Raw genomic sequence first — 18244 nt, 5'->3', positions numbered from 1 at the left:
CAGTATATAATATATATTTGTTGAAATTTGATATTTTATGTACAGTATATAATATATATTTGGTGTACTTTCATAGTTTATTTACAGTATATAGAATATATTTGGTGACTTTTGATATTTTATGTACAGTATATAATATATATTTGTTGAAATTTGATATTTTATGTATAGTATATAATATATATTTGGTGAAATTTTATATTTTATATACCGTATATAATATATATTTGGTGTACTTTCAAATTTTATGTACAGTATATAGTATATATTTGGTGACATTTGATATTTTATGTACAGTATATACTATATAATTTTTGAAATTTTATATTTTATGTACAGTATATAATATATATTTGGTGTACTTTCATATTTTGTGTACAGTATATAGTATATATTTGGTGACTTTTGACATTTTATATACAGTATATAATATATATTTGTTGAAATTTGATATGTTATGTACAGTATATAATATATATTTTTGAAATTTTATATTTTATGTACAGTATATAATATATATTTGGTGTACTTTCATATTTTATGTACAGTATATAGTATATATTTGGTGACATTTCATATTTTATGTACAGTGTATAATATATATTTGGTGAAATTTTATATTTTATCTACAGTATATAATATATATTTGGTGTACTTTCATATTTTATGTACTGTATATAGTGTATATTTGGTGACATTTGATATTTTATATACAATAAATAAGATATGTTTCTTGAAATTTGATATTTTATGTACAGTATATACTATATATTTGGTGAAATTTGACATTATAGGTACAGTATATAATATATGTTTGGTGAAATTTGATATTTTATATTCAGTATATAATATATATTTGGTGAAATTTGATATTTTATGTATAGTATATAATATATATTTTTTGAAATTTTATATTTTATGTACAGTGTATAATATATATTTGGTGGACTTTCATATTTAATGTACAGTATATAGTATATATTTGGTGACCTTTGATATTTTATATACAGTATATAATATATATTTGGTGAAATTTTATATTTTATGTACAGTATATAAGATATATTTGGTGTACTTTCATATTTTATGTACAGTATATAGTATATATTTGGTGACATTTGATATTTTATATACAATATATAATATATATTTGTTGAAATTTGATATTTTATGTACAGTATATAATATATATTTGGTGAAATTTTATATTTTATGTACGGTATATAAGATATATTTGGTGTACTTTCATATTTTATGTACAGTATATAGTATATATTTGGTGACATTTGATATTTTATATACAGTATATAATATATATTTGTTAAAATTTGATGTTTTATGTACAGTATATAATATATATTTGGTGAAATTTGACATTATAGGTACAGTATATAATATATGTTTGGTGAAATTTGATATTTTATATTCAGTATATAATATATATTTGGTGAAATTTGATATTTTATTTACAGTATATAATATATATTTTTTGAAATTTTATATTTTATGTACAGTATATAATATATATTTGGTGGACTTTCATATTTTATTTACAGTATATAGTATATATTTGGTGATCTTTGATATTTTATATACAGTGTATAATATATATTTGGTGAAATTTTATATTTTATGTACAGTATATAAGATATATTTGGTGTACTTTTATATTTTATGTACAGTATATAGTATATATTTGGTGACATTTGATATTTTATATACAATATATAATATATATTTGTTGAAATTTGATATTTTATGAACAGTATATAATATATATTTGGTGAAATTTTATATTTTATGTACAGTATATGAGATATATTTGGTGTACTTTCATATTTTATGTACAGTATATAGTATATATTTGGTGACATTTGATATTTTATATACAGTATATAATATATATTTGTTAAAATTTGATATTTTATGTACAGTATATAATATATATTTTTTGAAATTTTATATTTTATGTACAGTATATTATATATTTGGTGTACTTTCATATTTTATGTACAGTATATAGTATATATTTGGTGACATTTGATATTTTATGTACAGTGTATAATATATATTTGGTGAAATTTTATATTTTATGTACAGTATATAATATATATTTGGTGTACTTTCATATTTGATGTACAGTATATAGTATATATTTGGTGACATTTGATATTTTATATACAATAAATAAGATATTATTCTTGAAATTTGATATTTCATGTACAGTATATACTATATGTTTGGTGAAATTTGATATTATAGGTACAGTATATAATATATATTTGGTGAAATTTGATATTTTATATACAGTATATAATATATATTTGGTGAAATTTGATATTTTATTTACAGTATATAGTATATATTTGGTGACATTTGATATTTTATGTACAGTGTATAATATATATTTGGTGAAATTTTATATTTTATGTACAGTATATAATATATATTTGGTGTACTTTCATATTTTATGTACAGTATATAGTATATATTTGGTGACATTTGATATTTTATGTACAGTGTATAATACATATTTGTTGAAATTTTATATTTTATGTACAGTATATAATATATATTTGGTGTACTTTCATATTTTATGTACAGTATTTAGTATATATTTGGTGACATTTGATATTTTATGTACAATAAATAAGATATGTTTCTTGAAATTTGATATTTTATGTACAGTATATACGATATACTTGGTGAAATTTTATATTTTATGTACAGTATATAAGATATATTTGGTGTACTTTCATATTTTATGTACAGTATATAGTATATATTTGGTGACATTTGATATTTTATGTACAGTATATAATATATATTTGTTGAAATTTGATATTTTATGTATAGTGTATAATATATATTTGGTGAAATTTCATATTTTATATACCGTATATAATATATATTTGGTGTACTTTCATATTTTATGTACAGTATATAGTATATATTTGGTGACATTTGAAATTTTATGTACAGTATATAATATATATTTGGTGAAATTTTATAATTTATGTACAGTATATAAGATATATTTGGTGTACTTTCATATTTTGTGTACAGTGTATAGTATATATTTGGTGACTTTTGACATTTTATATACAGTATACAATATATATTTGTTGAAATTTGATGTCTTATGTACTGTATATAATATATATTTTTTGAAATTTTATATTTTATGTACAGTTTATAATATATATTTGGTGTACTTTCATATTTTATGTACAGTATATAGTATATATTTGGTGACATTTGATATTTTATGTACAGTGTATAATATATATTTGGTGAAATTTTATATTCTATGTACAGTATATAATATATATTTGGTGTACTTTCATATTTTATGTACAGTATATAGTGTATATTTGGTGACATTTGATATTTTATATACAATAAATAAGATATGTCTCTTGAAATTTGATATTTTATGTACAGTATATACTATATATTTGGTGAAATTTGACATTATAGGTACAGTATATAATATATGATTGGTGAAATTTGATATTTTATATACAGTATATAATATATATTTGGTGAAATTTGATATTTATGTACAGTATATAATATATATTTTTTGAAATTTTATATTTTATGTACAGTATATAATATATATTTGGTGTACTTTCATATTTTATGTACAGTATATAGTATATATTTGGTGACATTTGATATTTTATGTACAGTGTATAATATATATTTGGTGAAATTTTATATTTTATGTACAGTATATAATATATATGTGGTGTACTTTCATATTTTATGTATAGTATATAGTATATATATGGTGACATTTGATATTTTATATACAATAAATAAGATATTATTCTTGAAATTTGATATTTTATGTACAGTATATACTATATGTTTGGTGAAATTTGATATTATAGGTACAGTATATAATATATATTTGGTGAAATTTGATATTTTATATACAGTATATAATATATATTTGGTGAAATTTGATATTTTATGTACAGTATATAATATATATTTGTTGAAATTTGATATTTTATGTACAGTATATAATATATATTTGGTGTACTTTCATAGTTTATTTACAGTATATAGAATATATTTGGTGACTTTTGATATTTTATGTACAGTATATAATATATATTTGTTGAAATTTGATATTTTATGTATAGTATATAATATATATTTGGTGAAATTTTATATTTTATATACCGTATATAATATATATTTGGTGTACTTTCAAATTTTATGTACAGTATATAGTATATATTTGGTGACATTTGATATTTTATGTACAGTATATACTATATAATTTTTGAAATTTTATATTTTATGTACAGTATATAATATATATTTGGTGTACTTTCATATTTTGTGTACAGTATATAGTATATATTTGGTGACTTTTGACATTTTATATACAGTATATAATATATATTTGTTGAAATTTGATATGTTATGTACAGTATATAATATATATTTTTGAAATTTTATATTTTATGTACAGTATATAATATATATTTGGTGTACTTTCATATTTTATGTACAGTATATAGTATATATTTGGTGACATTTCATATTTTATGTACAGTGTATAATATATATTTGGTGAAATTTTATATTTTATCTACAGTATATAATATATATTTGGTGTACTTTCATATTTTATGTACTGTATATAGTGTATATTTGGTGACATTTGATATTTTATATACAATAAATAAGATATGTTTCTTGAAATTTGATATTTTATGTACAGTATATACTATATATTTGGTGAAATTTGACATTATAGGTACAGTATATAATATATGTTTGGTGAAATTTGATATTTTATATTCAGTATATAATATATATTTGGTGAAATTTGATATTTTATGTACAGTATATAATATATATTTTTTGAAATTTTATATTTTATGTACAGTGTATAATATATATTTGGTGGACTTTCATATTTAATGTACAGTATATAGTATATATTTGGTGACCTTTGATATTTTATATACAGTATATAATATATATTTGGTGAAATTTTATATTTTATGTACAGTATATAAGATATATTTGGTGTACTTTCATATTTTATGTACAGTATATAGTATATATTTGGTGACATTTGATATTTTATATACAATATATAATATATATTTGTTGAAATTTGATATTTTATGTACAGTATATAATATATATTTGGTGAAATTTTATATTTTATGTACGGTATATAAGATATATTTGGTGTACTTTCATATTTTATGTACAGTATATAGTATATATTTGGTGACATTTGATATTTTATATACAGTATATAATATATATTTGTTAAAATTTGATGTTTTATGTACAGTATATAATATATATTTTTTGAAATTTTATATTTTATGTACAGTATATAATATATATTTGGTGTACTTTCATATTTTATGTACAGTATATAGTATATATTTGGTGACATTTGATATTTTATGTACAGTGTATAATATATATTTGGTGAAATTTTATATTTTATGTACAGTATATAATATATATTTGGTGTAATTTCATATTTTATGTACAGTATATAGTATATATTTGGTGACATTTGATATTTTATATACAATAAATAAGATATTATTCTTGAAATTTGATATTTTATGTACAGTATATACTATATGTTTGGTGAAATTTGATATTATAGGTACAGTATATAATATATATTTGGTGAAATTTGATATTTTATATACAGTATATAATATATATTTGGTGAAATTTGATATTTTATTTACAGTATATAGTATATATTTGGTGGCATTTGATATTTTATGTACAGTGTATAATATATATTTGGTGAAATTTTATATTTTATGTACAGTATATAATATATATTTGGTGTACTTTCATATTTTATGTACAGTATATAGTATATATTTGGTGACATTTGATATTTTATGTACAGTGTATAATATATATTTGGTGAAATTTCATATTTTATGTACAGTATATAATAAATATTTGGTGAAATTTTATATTTTATGTACAGTATATAAGATATATTTGGTGTACTTTCGTATTTTATGTACAGTATATAGTATATATTTGGTGACATTTGATATTTTATATACAGTATATAATATATATTTGTTAAAATTTGATATTTTATGTACAGTATATAATATATATTTTTTGAAATTTTATATTTTATGTACAGTATATAATATATATTTGGTGTACTTTCATATTTTATGTACAGTATATAGTATATATTTGGTGACATTTGATATTTTATGTACAGTGTATAATATATATTTGGTGAAATTTTATATTTTATATACAGTATATAATATATATTTGGTGTACTTTCATATTTTATGTACAGTATATAGTATATATTTGGTGACATTTGATATTTTATATACAATAAATAAGATATTATTCTTGAAATTTGATATTTTATGTACAGTATATACTATATGTTTGGTGAAATTTGATATTATAGGTACAGTATATAATATATAGTTGGTGAAATTTGATATTTTATATACAGTATATAATATATATTTGTTAAAATTTGATATTTTATGTACAGTATATAATATATGTTTTTTGAAATTTTATATTTTATGTACAGTATATAATATATATTTGGTGTACTTTCATATTTTATGTACAGTATATAGTATATATTTGGTGACATTTGATATTTTATGTACAGTGTATAATATATATTTGGTGAAATTTTATATTTTATGTACAGTATATAATATATATGTGGTGTACTTTCATATTTTATGTACAGTATATAGTATATATATGGTGACATTTGATATTTTATATACAATAAATAAGATATTATTCTTGAAATTTGATATTTTATGTACAGTATATACTATATGTTTGCTGAAATTTGATATTATAGGTACAGTATATAATATATATTTGGTGAAATTTGATATTTTATATACAGTATATAATATATATTTGGTGAAATTTGATATTTTATGTACAGTATATAATATATATTTGTTGAAATTTGATATTTTATGTACAGTATATAATATATATTTGGTGTACTTTCATAGTTTATTTACAGTATATAGAATATATTTGGTGACATTTGATATTTTATGTACAGTATATAATATATATTTGTTGAAATTTGATATTTTATGTATAGTATATAAGATATATTTGGTGAAATTTTATATTTTATATACCGTATATAATATATATTTGGTGTACTTTCATATTTTATGTACAGTATATAGTATATATTTGGTGACATTTGATATTTTATGTACAGTATATAATATATATTTTTTGAAATTTTATATTTTACGTACAGTATATAATATATATTTGGTGTACTTTCATATTTTGTGTACAGTATATAGTATATATTTGGTGACTTTTGACATTTTATATACAGTATATAATATATATTTGTTGAAATTTGATATGTTATGTACATTATATAATATATATTTTTTGAAATTTTATATTTTATGTACAGTATATAATATATATTTGGTGTACTTTCATATTTTATGTACAGTATATAGTATATATTTGGTGACATTTGATATTTTATGTACAGTGTATAATATATATTTTGTGAAATTTTATATTTTATGTACAGTATATAATATATATTTGGTGTACTTTCATATTTTATGTACTGTATATAGTGTATATTTGGTGACATTTGATATTTTATATACAATAAATAAGATATGTTTCTTGAAATTTGATATTTTATGTACAGTATATACTATATATTTGGTGAAATTTGACATTATAGGTACAGTATATAATATATGTTTGGTGAAATTTGATATTTTATATTCAGTATATAATATATATTTGGTGAAATTTGATATTTTATTTACAGTATATAATATATATTTTTTGAAATTTTATATTTTATGTACAGTATATAATATATTTTTGGTGGACTTTCATATTTTATGTACAGTATATAGTATATATTTGGTGACCTTTGATATTTTATATACAGTGTATAATATATATTTGGTGAAATTTTATATTTTATGTACAGTATATAAGATATATTTGGTGTACTTTTATATTTTATGTACAGTATATAGTATATATTTGGTGACATTTGATATTTTATATACAATATATAATATATATTTGTTGAAATTTGATATTTTATGAAGAGTATATAATATATATTTGGTGAAATTTTATATTTTATGTACAGTATATGAGATATATTTGGTGTACTTTCATATTTTATGTACAGTATATAGTATATATTTGGTGACATTTGATATTTTATATACAGTATATAATATATATTTGTTAAAATTTGATATTTTATGTACAGTATATAATATATATTTTTTGAAATTTTATATTTTATGTACAGTATATTATATATTTGGTGTACTTTCATATTTTATGTACAGTATATAGTATATATTTGGTGACATTTGATATTTTATGTACAGTGTATAATATATATTTGGTGAAATTTTATATTTTATGTACAGTATATAATATATATTTGGTGTACTTTCATATTTTATGTACAGTATATAGTGTATATTTGGTGACATTTGATATTTTATATACAATAAATAAGATATGTTTCTTGAAATTTGATATTTTATGTACAGTATATACTATATGTTTGGTGAAATTTGATATTATAGGTACAGTATATAATATATATTTGGTGAAATTTGATATTTTATATACAGTATATAATATATATTTGGTGAAATTTGATATTTTATTTACAGTATATAGTATATATTTGGTGACATTTGATATTTTATGTACAGTGTATAATATATATTTGGTGAAATTTTATATTTTATGTACAGTATATAATATATATTTGGTGTACTTTCGTATTTTATGTACAGTATATAGTATATATTTGGTGACATTTGATATTTTATGTACAGTGTATAATACATATTTGTTGAAATTTTATATTTTATGTACAGTATATAATATATATTTGGTGTACTTTCATATTTTATGTACAGTATATAGTATATATTTGGTGACATTTGATATTTTATGTACGGTGTATAATACATATTTGTTGAAATTTGATATTTTATGTACAGAATATAATATATATTTGGTGTACTTTCATATTTTATGTACAGTATTTAGTATATATTTGGTGACATTTGATATTTTATGTACAATAAATAAGATATGTTTCTTGAAATTTGATATTTTATGTACAGTATATACGATATACTTGGTGAAATTTTATATTTTATGTACAGTATATAAGATATATTTGGTGTACTTTCATATTTTATGTACAGTATATAGTATATATTTGGTGACATTTGATATTTTATGTACAGTATATAATATATATTTGTTGAAATTTGATATTTTATGTATAGTATATAATATATATTTGGTGAAATTTCATATTTTATATACCGTATATAATATATATTTGGTGTACTTTCATATTTTATGTACAGTATATAGTATATATTTGGTGATATTTGAAATTTTATGTACAGTATATAATATATATTTGGTGAAATTTTATAATTTATGTACAGTATATAAGATATATTTGGTGTACTTTCATATTTTGTGTACAGTGTATTGTATATATTTGGTGACTTTTGACATTTTATATACAGTATACAATATATATTTGTTGAAATTTGATGTCTTATGTACTGTATATAATATATATTTTTTGAAATTTTATATTTTATGTACAGTATATAATATATATTTGGTGTACTTTCATATTTTATGTACAGTATATAGTATATATTTGGTGACATTTGATATTTTATGTACAGTGTATAATATATATTTGGTGAAATTTTATATTCTATGTACAGTATATAATATATATTTGGTGTACTTTCATATTTTATGTACAGTATATAGTGTATATTTGGTGACATTTGATATTTTATATACAATAAATAAGATATGTTTCTTGAAATTTGATATTTTATGTACAGTATATACTATATATTTGGTGAAATTTGACATTATAGGTACAGTATATAATATATGATTGGTGAAATTTGATATTTTATATACAGTATATAATATATATTTGGTGAAATTTGATATTTTATGTACAGTATATAATATATATTTTTTGAAATTTTATATTTTATGAACAGTATATAATATATATTTGGTGGACTTTCATATTTTATGTACAGTATAGAGTATATATTTGGTGACCTTTGATATTTTATGAACAGTGTATAATATATATTTGGTGAAATTTTATATTTTATGTACAGTATATAATATATATTTGGTGTACTTTCTTATTTTAGGTACAGTATATAGTATATATTTGGTGACATTTGATATTTTATATACAATATATAATATATAATTGTTGAAATTTCATATTTTATGTACAGTATATGAGATATATTTGGTGTACTTTCATGTTTTATGTACAGTATATAGTATATATTTGGTGACATTTGATATTTTATATACAGTATATAATATATATTTGTTAAAATTTGATATTTTATGTACAGTATATAATATATATTTTTTGAAATTTTATATTTTATGTACAGTATATTATATATTTGGTGTACTTTCATATTTTATGTACAGTATATAGTATATATTTGGTGACATTTGATATTTTATGTACAGTGTATAATATATATTTGGTGAAATTTTATATTTTATGTACAGTATATAATATATATTTGGTGTACTTTCATATTTGATGTACAGTATATAGTATATATTTGGTGACATTTGATATTTTATATACAATAAATAAGATATTATTCTTGAAATTTGATATTTTATGTACAGTATATACTATATGTTTGGTGAAATTTGATATTATAGGTACAGTATATAATATATATTTGGTGAAATTTGATATTTTATATACAGTATATAATATATATTTGGTGAAATTTGATATTTTATTTACAGTATATAGTATATATTTGGTGAAATTTGATATTTTATGTACAGTATATAATATATATTTGGTGAAATTTTATATTTTATGTACAGTATATAATATATATTTGGTGTACTTTCATATTTTATGTACAGTATATAGTATATATTTGGTGACATTTGATATTTTATGTACAGTGTATAATACATATTTGTTGAAATTTTATATTTTATGTACAGTATATAATATATATTTGGTGTACTTTCATATTTTATGTACAGTATATAGTATATATTTGGTGACATTTGATATTTTATGTACAGTGTATAATACATATTTGTTGAAATTTGATATTTTATGTACAGAATATAATATATATTTGGTGTACTTAATATTTTATGTACAGTATTTAGTATATATTTGGTGACATTTGATATTTTATGTACAATAAATAAGATATGTTTCTTGAAATTTGATATTTTATGTACAGTATATACGATATACTTGGTGAAATTTTATATTTTATGTAAAGTATATAAGATATATTTGGTGTACTTTCATATTTTATGTACAGTATATAGTATATATTTGGTGACATTTGATATTTTATGTACAGTATATAATATATATTTGTTGAAATTCGATATTTTATGTACAGTATATAATATATATTTGGTGAAATTTTATATTTTATGTACAGTATATAAGATATATTTGCTTTACTTTCATATTTTATGTACAGAATATAGTATATATTTGGTGACATTTGATATTTTATATGCAATAAATAAGATATGTTTCTTGAAATTTGATATTTTATGTACAGTATATACCATATATTTGGTGAAATTTTATATTTTATGTACAGTATATAAGATATATTTGGTGTACTTTCATATTTTATGTACAGTATATAGTATATATTTGGTGACATTTCATATTTTATGTACAGTATATAATATATATTTTTTGAAATTTTATATTTTATGTACAGTATATAAGATATATTTGGTGTACTTTCATATTTTGTGTACAGTATATAGTATATATTTGGTGACTTGACATTTTATATACAGTATATAATATATACTTGTTGAAATTTGATATCTTATGTACAGTATATAATATATATTTTATGAAATTTTGTATTTTATGTACAGTATATAATATATATTTGGTGTACTTTCATATTTTATGTACAGTATATAGTATATATTTGGTGACATTTGATATTTTATGTACAGTGTATAATATATATTTGGTGAAATTTTATATTTTATGTACAGTATATAATATATATTTGGTGTACTTTCATATTTTATGTACAGTATATAGTGTATATTTGGTGTCATTTGATATTTTATATACAATAAATAAGATATCTTTCTTGAAATTTGATATTTTATGTACAGTATATTATATATATTTGGTGAAATTTGACATTGTAGGTACAGTATATAATATATGTTTGGTGAAATTTGATATTTTATATACAGTATATAATAGATATTTGGTGAAATTTGATATTTTATGTACAGTATATAAAATATATTTTTTGAAATTTTATATTTTATGTACAGTATATAAGATATATTTGGTGGAATTTCATATTTTATGTAGAGTATATAGTATATATTTGGTGACCTTTGTTATTTTATGTACAGTGTATAATATATATTTGGTGAAATTTTATATTTTATGTACAGTATACAATATATATTTGGTGTACTTTCATATTATATGTACAGTATATAGTATATATTTGGTGACATTTGATATTTTATATACAATATATAATATATATTTGTTGAAATTTGATATTTTATGTACAGTATATAATATATATTTGGTGAAATTTTATATCTTATGTACAGTATATAAGATATATTTGGTGTATTTCACATTTTATGTACAGTATATAGTATATATTTGGTGACTTTTGATATTTTATATACAATAAATAAGATATGTTTCTTGAAATTTGATATTTTATGTACAGTATATACTATATATTTGGTGAAATTTTATATTTTATGTACAGTATATAAGATGTATTTGGTGTACTTTCATATTTTATGTACAGTATATAGTATATATTTGGTGACATTTGATATTTTATGTACAGTATATAATATATATTTGTTGAAATTTGATATTTTATTTATAGTATATAATATATATTTGGCGAAATTTCATATTTTATATACCGTATATAATATATATTTGGTGTACTTTCTTATTTTATGTACAGTATATAGTATATATTTGGTGACATTTGATATTTTATGTACAGTATATAATATATATTTTTTGAAATTTTATATTTTATGTACAGTATATAATATATATTTGGTGTACTTTCATATTTTGTGTACAGTATATAGTACATATTTGGTGACTGTTGACATTTTATATACAGTATATAATATATATTTGTTGAAATTTGATATCTTATGTACAGTATATAATATATATTTTTTGAAATTTTATATTTTATGTACAGTATATAATATATATTTGGTGTACTTTCATATTTTATGAACAGTATATAGTATATATTTGGTGACATTTGATATTTTATGTACAGTGTATAATATATATTTGGTGAAATTTTATATTTTATGTACAGTATATAATATATATTTGGTGTACTTTCATATTTTATGTACAGTATATAGTGTATATTTGGTGACATTTGATATTTTATATACAATAAATAAGATATGTTTCTTGAAATTTGATATTTCATGTACAGTATATAATATATATTTGGTGAAATTTGACATTATAGGTACAGTATATAATGTATGTTTGGTGAAATTTGATATTTTATATACAGTATATAATATATAATTGGTGACATTTGATATTTTATGTACAGTATATAATATACATTTTTTGAAATTTTATATTTTATGTACAGTATATAATATATATTTGGTGGACTTTCATATTTTATGTACAGTATATAGTATATATTTGGTGACCTTTGATATTTTATGTACAGTGAATAATATATATTTGGTGAAATTTTATATTTTATGTACAGTATATAATATATATTTGGTGTATTTTCATATTTTATGTACAGTATATAGTATATATTTGGTGACATTTGATATTTTATATACAATATATAATATATATTTGTTGAAATTTGATATTTTATGTACAGTATATATTATATATTCGGTGAAATTTTATATTTTATGTACAGTATATAAGATATATTTCGTGTACTTTCATATTTTATGTACAGTATATAGTATATATTTGGTGACATTTGATATTTTATATACAATAAATAAGATATGTTTCTTGAAATTTGATATTTTATGTACAGTATATACTATATATTTGGTGAAATTTTATATTTTATGTACAGTATATAAGATATATTTGGTGTACTTTCATATTTTATGTACAGTTTATAGTATATATTTGGTGACATTTGATATTTTATGTACAGTATATAATATATAGTTGTTGAAATTTGATATTTTATGTATAGTATATAATATATATTTGGGGAAATTTCATATTTTATATACAGTATATAATATATATTTGGTGAAATTTTATATTTTATGTACAGTATATAATATATATTTGGTGTATTTTCATAATTTATGTACTGTATATAGTATATATTTGGTGAAATTTGATATTTTATATACAATAAATAAGATAAGTTTCTTGAAATTTGATATTTTATGTACAGTATATACTATATGTTTGGTGAAATTTTATATTATAGGTACAGTATATAATATATATTTGGTGAAATTTGATATTTTATATAGAGTATATAATATATATTTGGTGAAATTTGATATTTTATGTACAGTATATAATATATATTTGTTGAAATTTTATATTTTATGTACAGTATATAATATATATTTGGTGTACTTTCATATTTTATTTACAGTATATAGTATATATTTGGTGACATTTGATATTTTATGTACAGTGTATAATATATATTTGGTGAAATTTTATATTTTATGTACAGTATATAATATATATTTGGTGTACTTCCATATTTTATGTACAGTATATAGTATATATTTGGTGACATTTGATATTTTATGTACAGTGTATAATATATATTTGTTGAAATTTGATATTTTATGTACAGAATATAATATATATTTGGTGTACTTTCATATTTTATGTACAGTATACAGTATATATTTGTTGACATTTGATATTTTATATACAATAAATAAGATATGTTTCTTGAAATTTGATATTTTATGTACAGTATATACTATATATTTGGTGAAATTTTATATTTTATGTACAGTATATAAGATATATTTGGTGTACTTTCATATTTTATGTACAGTATATAGTATATATTTGGTGACATTTGATATTTTATATACAATATATAATATATATTTGTTGAAATTTGATATTTTATGTATAGTATATAATATATATTTGGTGAAATTTCATATTTTATATACAGTATATAATATATATTTGGTGTACTTTCATATTTTATGTACAGTATATAGTATATATTTGGTGACATTTGATATTTTATGTACAGTATATAATATATATTTAGTGAAATTTTATATTTTATGTACAGTATATAAGATATATTTGGTGTACTTTCATATTTTGTGTACTGTATAAAGTATATATTTGGTGACTTTTGACGTTTTATATACTGTATATAATATATATTTGTTGAAATTTGATGTCTTCTGTACAGTATATAATATATATTTTTTGAAATCTTATATTTTATGTACATTATATAATATATATTTGGTGTACTTTCATATTTTATGTACAGTATATAGTATATATTTGGTGACATTTGATATTTTATGTACAGTGTATAATATATATTTGGTGAAATTTTATATTTTATGTACAGTATATAATATATATTTGGTGTACTTTCATATTTTATGTACAGTATATAGTGTATATTTGCTGACATTTGATATTTTATATAAAATAAATAAGATATGTTTCTTGAAATTTGATATTTTCTGTACAGTATATACTATATATTTGGTGAAATTTGACATTATAGGTACAGTATATAATATATGTTTGGTGAAATTTGATATTTTATATACAGTATGTAATATATATTTGGTGAAATTTGATATTTCATGTACAGTATATAATATATATTTGGTGTACTTTCATATTTTATGTACAGTATATAGTATTTATTTCGTGACATTTGATATTTTATATAGAATAAATAAGATATGTTTCTTGAAATTTGATATTTTATTTACAGTATATACTATATGTTTGGTGAAATTTGATATTATAGGTACAGTATATAATATATATTTGGTGAAATTTGATATTTTATATACAGTATATAATATATATTTGGTGAAATTTGATATTTTATGTACAGTATATAATATATATTTCTTGAAATTTGATATTTTATGTACAGTATATAGTATATATTTGGTGACATTTGATATTTTATATACAATAAATCAGATATGTTTCTTGAAATTTGATATTTTATGTACAGTATATACTATATATTTGGTGAAATTTTATATTTTATGTACAGTATATAAGATATATTTGGTGTACTTTCATATTTTATGTACAGTATATAGTATATATTTGGTGACATTTGATATTTCATGTACAGTATATAATATATATTTGTTGAAATTTGATATTTTATGTATAGTATATAATATATATTTGGTGAAATTTCATATTTTATATACCGTATATAATATATATTTGGTGTACTTTCATATTTTATGTACAGTATATAGTATATATTTGGTGACATTTGATATTTTATGTACAGTATATAATATATATTTTTTGAAATTTTATATTTTATGTACAGTATATAATATATATTTGGTGTACTTTCATATTTTGTGTACAGTATATAGTATATATTTGGTTACTTGACATTTTATATACAGTATATAATATATATTTGTTGAAACTTGATATCTTATGTACAGTATCAAATATATATTTTTTGAAATTTTATATTTTATGTACAGTATATAATATATATTTGGTGTACTTTCATATTTTATGTACAGTATATAGTATATATTTGGTGACATTTGATATTTTATGTACAGTGTATAATATATATTTGGTGAAATTTTATATTTTATGTACAGTATATAATATATATTTGGAGTACTTTCATATTTTATGTACACTATATAGTGTACATTTGGTGACATTTGATATTTTATATACAATAAGTAAGATATATTTCTTGAAATTTGATATTTTATGTACAGTATATACTATATATTTGGTATAATTTGACATTATAGGTACAGTATATAATATATGTTTGGTGAAATTTGATATTTTATATACAGTATATAATATATATTTGGTGAAATTTGATATTTTATGTACAGTGTATAATATATATTTTTTGACATTTTATATTATATGTATAGTATATAATGTATATTTGGTGGACTTTCATATTTTATGTACAGTATATAGTATATATTTGTTGACCTTTGATATTTTATGTACAGTGTATAATATATATTTGGTGAAATTTTATATTTTATGTACAGTATATAATATATATTTGGTGTACTTTCATATTTTGTGTACAGTATATAGTATATATTTGGTGACTTTTGACATTTTATATACAGTATATAATATATATTTGTTGAAATTTGATATCTTATGTACAGTATATAATATATATTTTTTGAAATTTTATATTTTATGTACAGTATATAATATATATTTGGTGTACTTTCATATTTTATGAACAGTATATAGTATATATTTGGTGACATTTGATATTTTATGTACAGTGTATAATATATATTTGGTGAAATTTTATATTTTATGTACAGTATATAATATATATTTGGTGTACTTTCATATTTTATGTACAGTATATAGTGTATATTTGGTGACATTTGATATTTTATATACAATAAATAAGATATGTTTCTTGAAATTTGATATTTTATGTACAGTATATAATATATATTTGGTGAAATTTAACATTATAGGTACAGTATATAATATATGTTTGGTGAAATTTGATATTTTATATATAGTATATTATATATATTTGGTGAAATTTAACATTATAGGTACTATATATTATATGTTTGGTGAAATTTGATATTTTATATATAGTATATTATATATATTTGGTGAAATTTGATATTTTATGTACAGTATATAATATATATTTTTTGAAATTTTATATTTTATGTACAGTATATAATATATATTTGGTGGACTTTCATATTTTATGTACAGTATATAGTATATATTTGGTGACCTTTGTTATTTTATGTACAGTGTATAATATATATTTGGTGAAATTTTATA

The sequence above is a fragment of the Gorilla gorilla genome, chromosome 3 (assembly GCF_029281585.2).
Source record: "Gorilla gorilla gorilla isolate KB3781 chromosome 3, NHGRI_mGorGor1-v2.1_pri, whole genome shotgun sequence".
Lineage (NCBI taxonomy): Eukaryota > Metazoa > Chordata > Mammalia > Primates > Hominidae > Gorilla > Gorilla gorilla.
Note: the sequence above shows the minus strand (reverse complement) of the source record.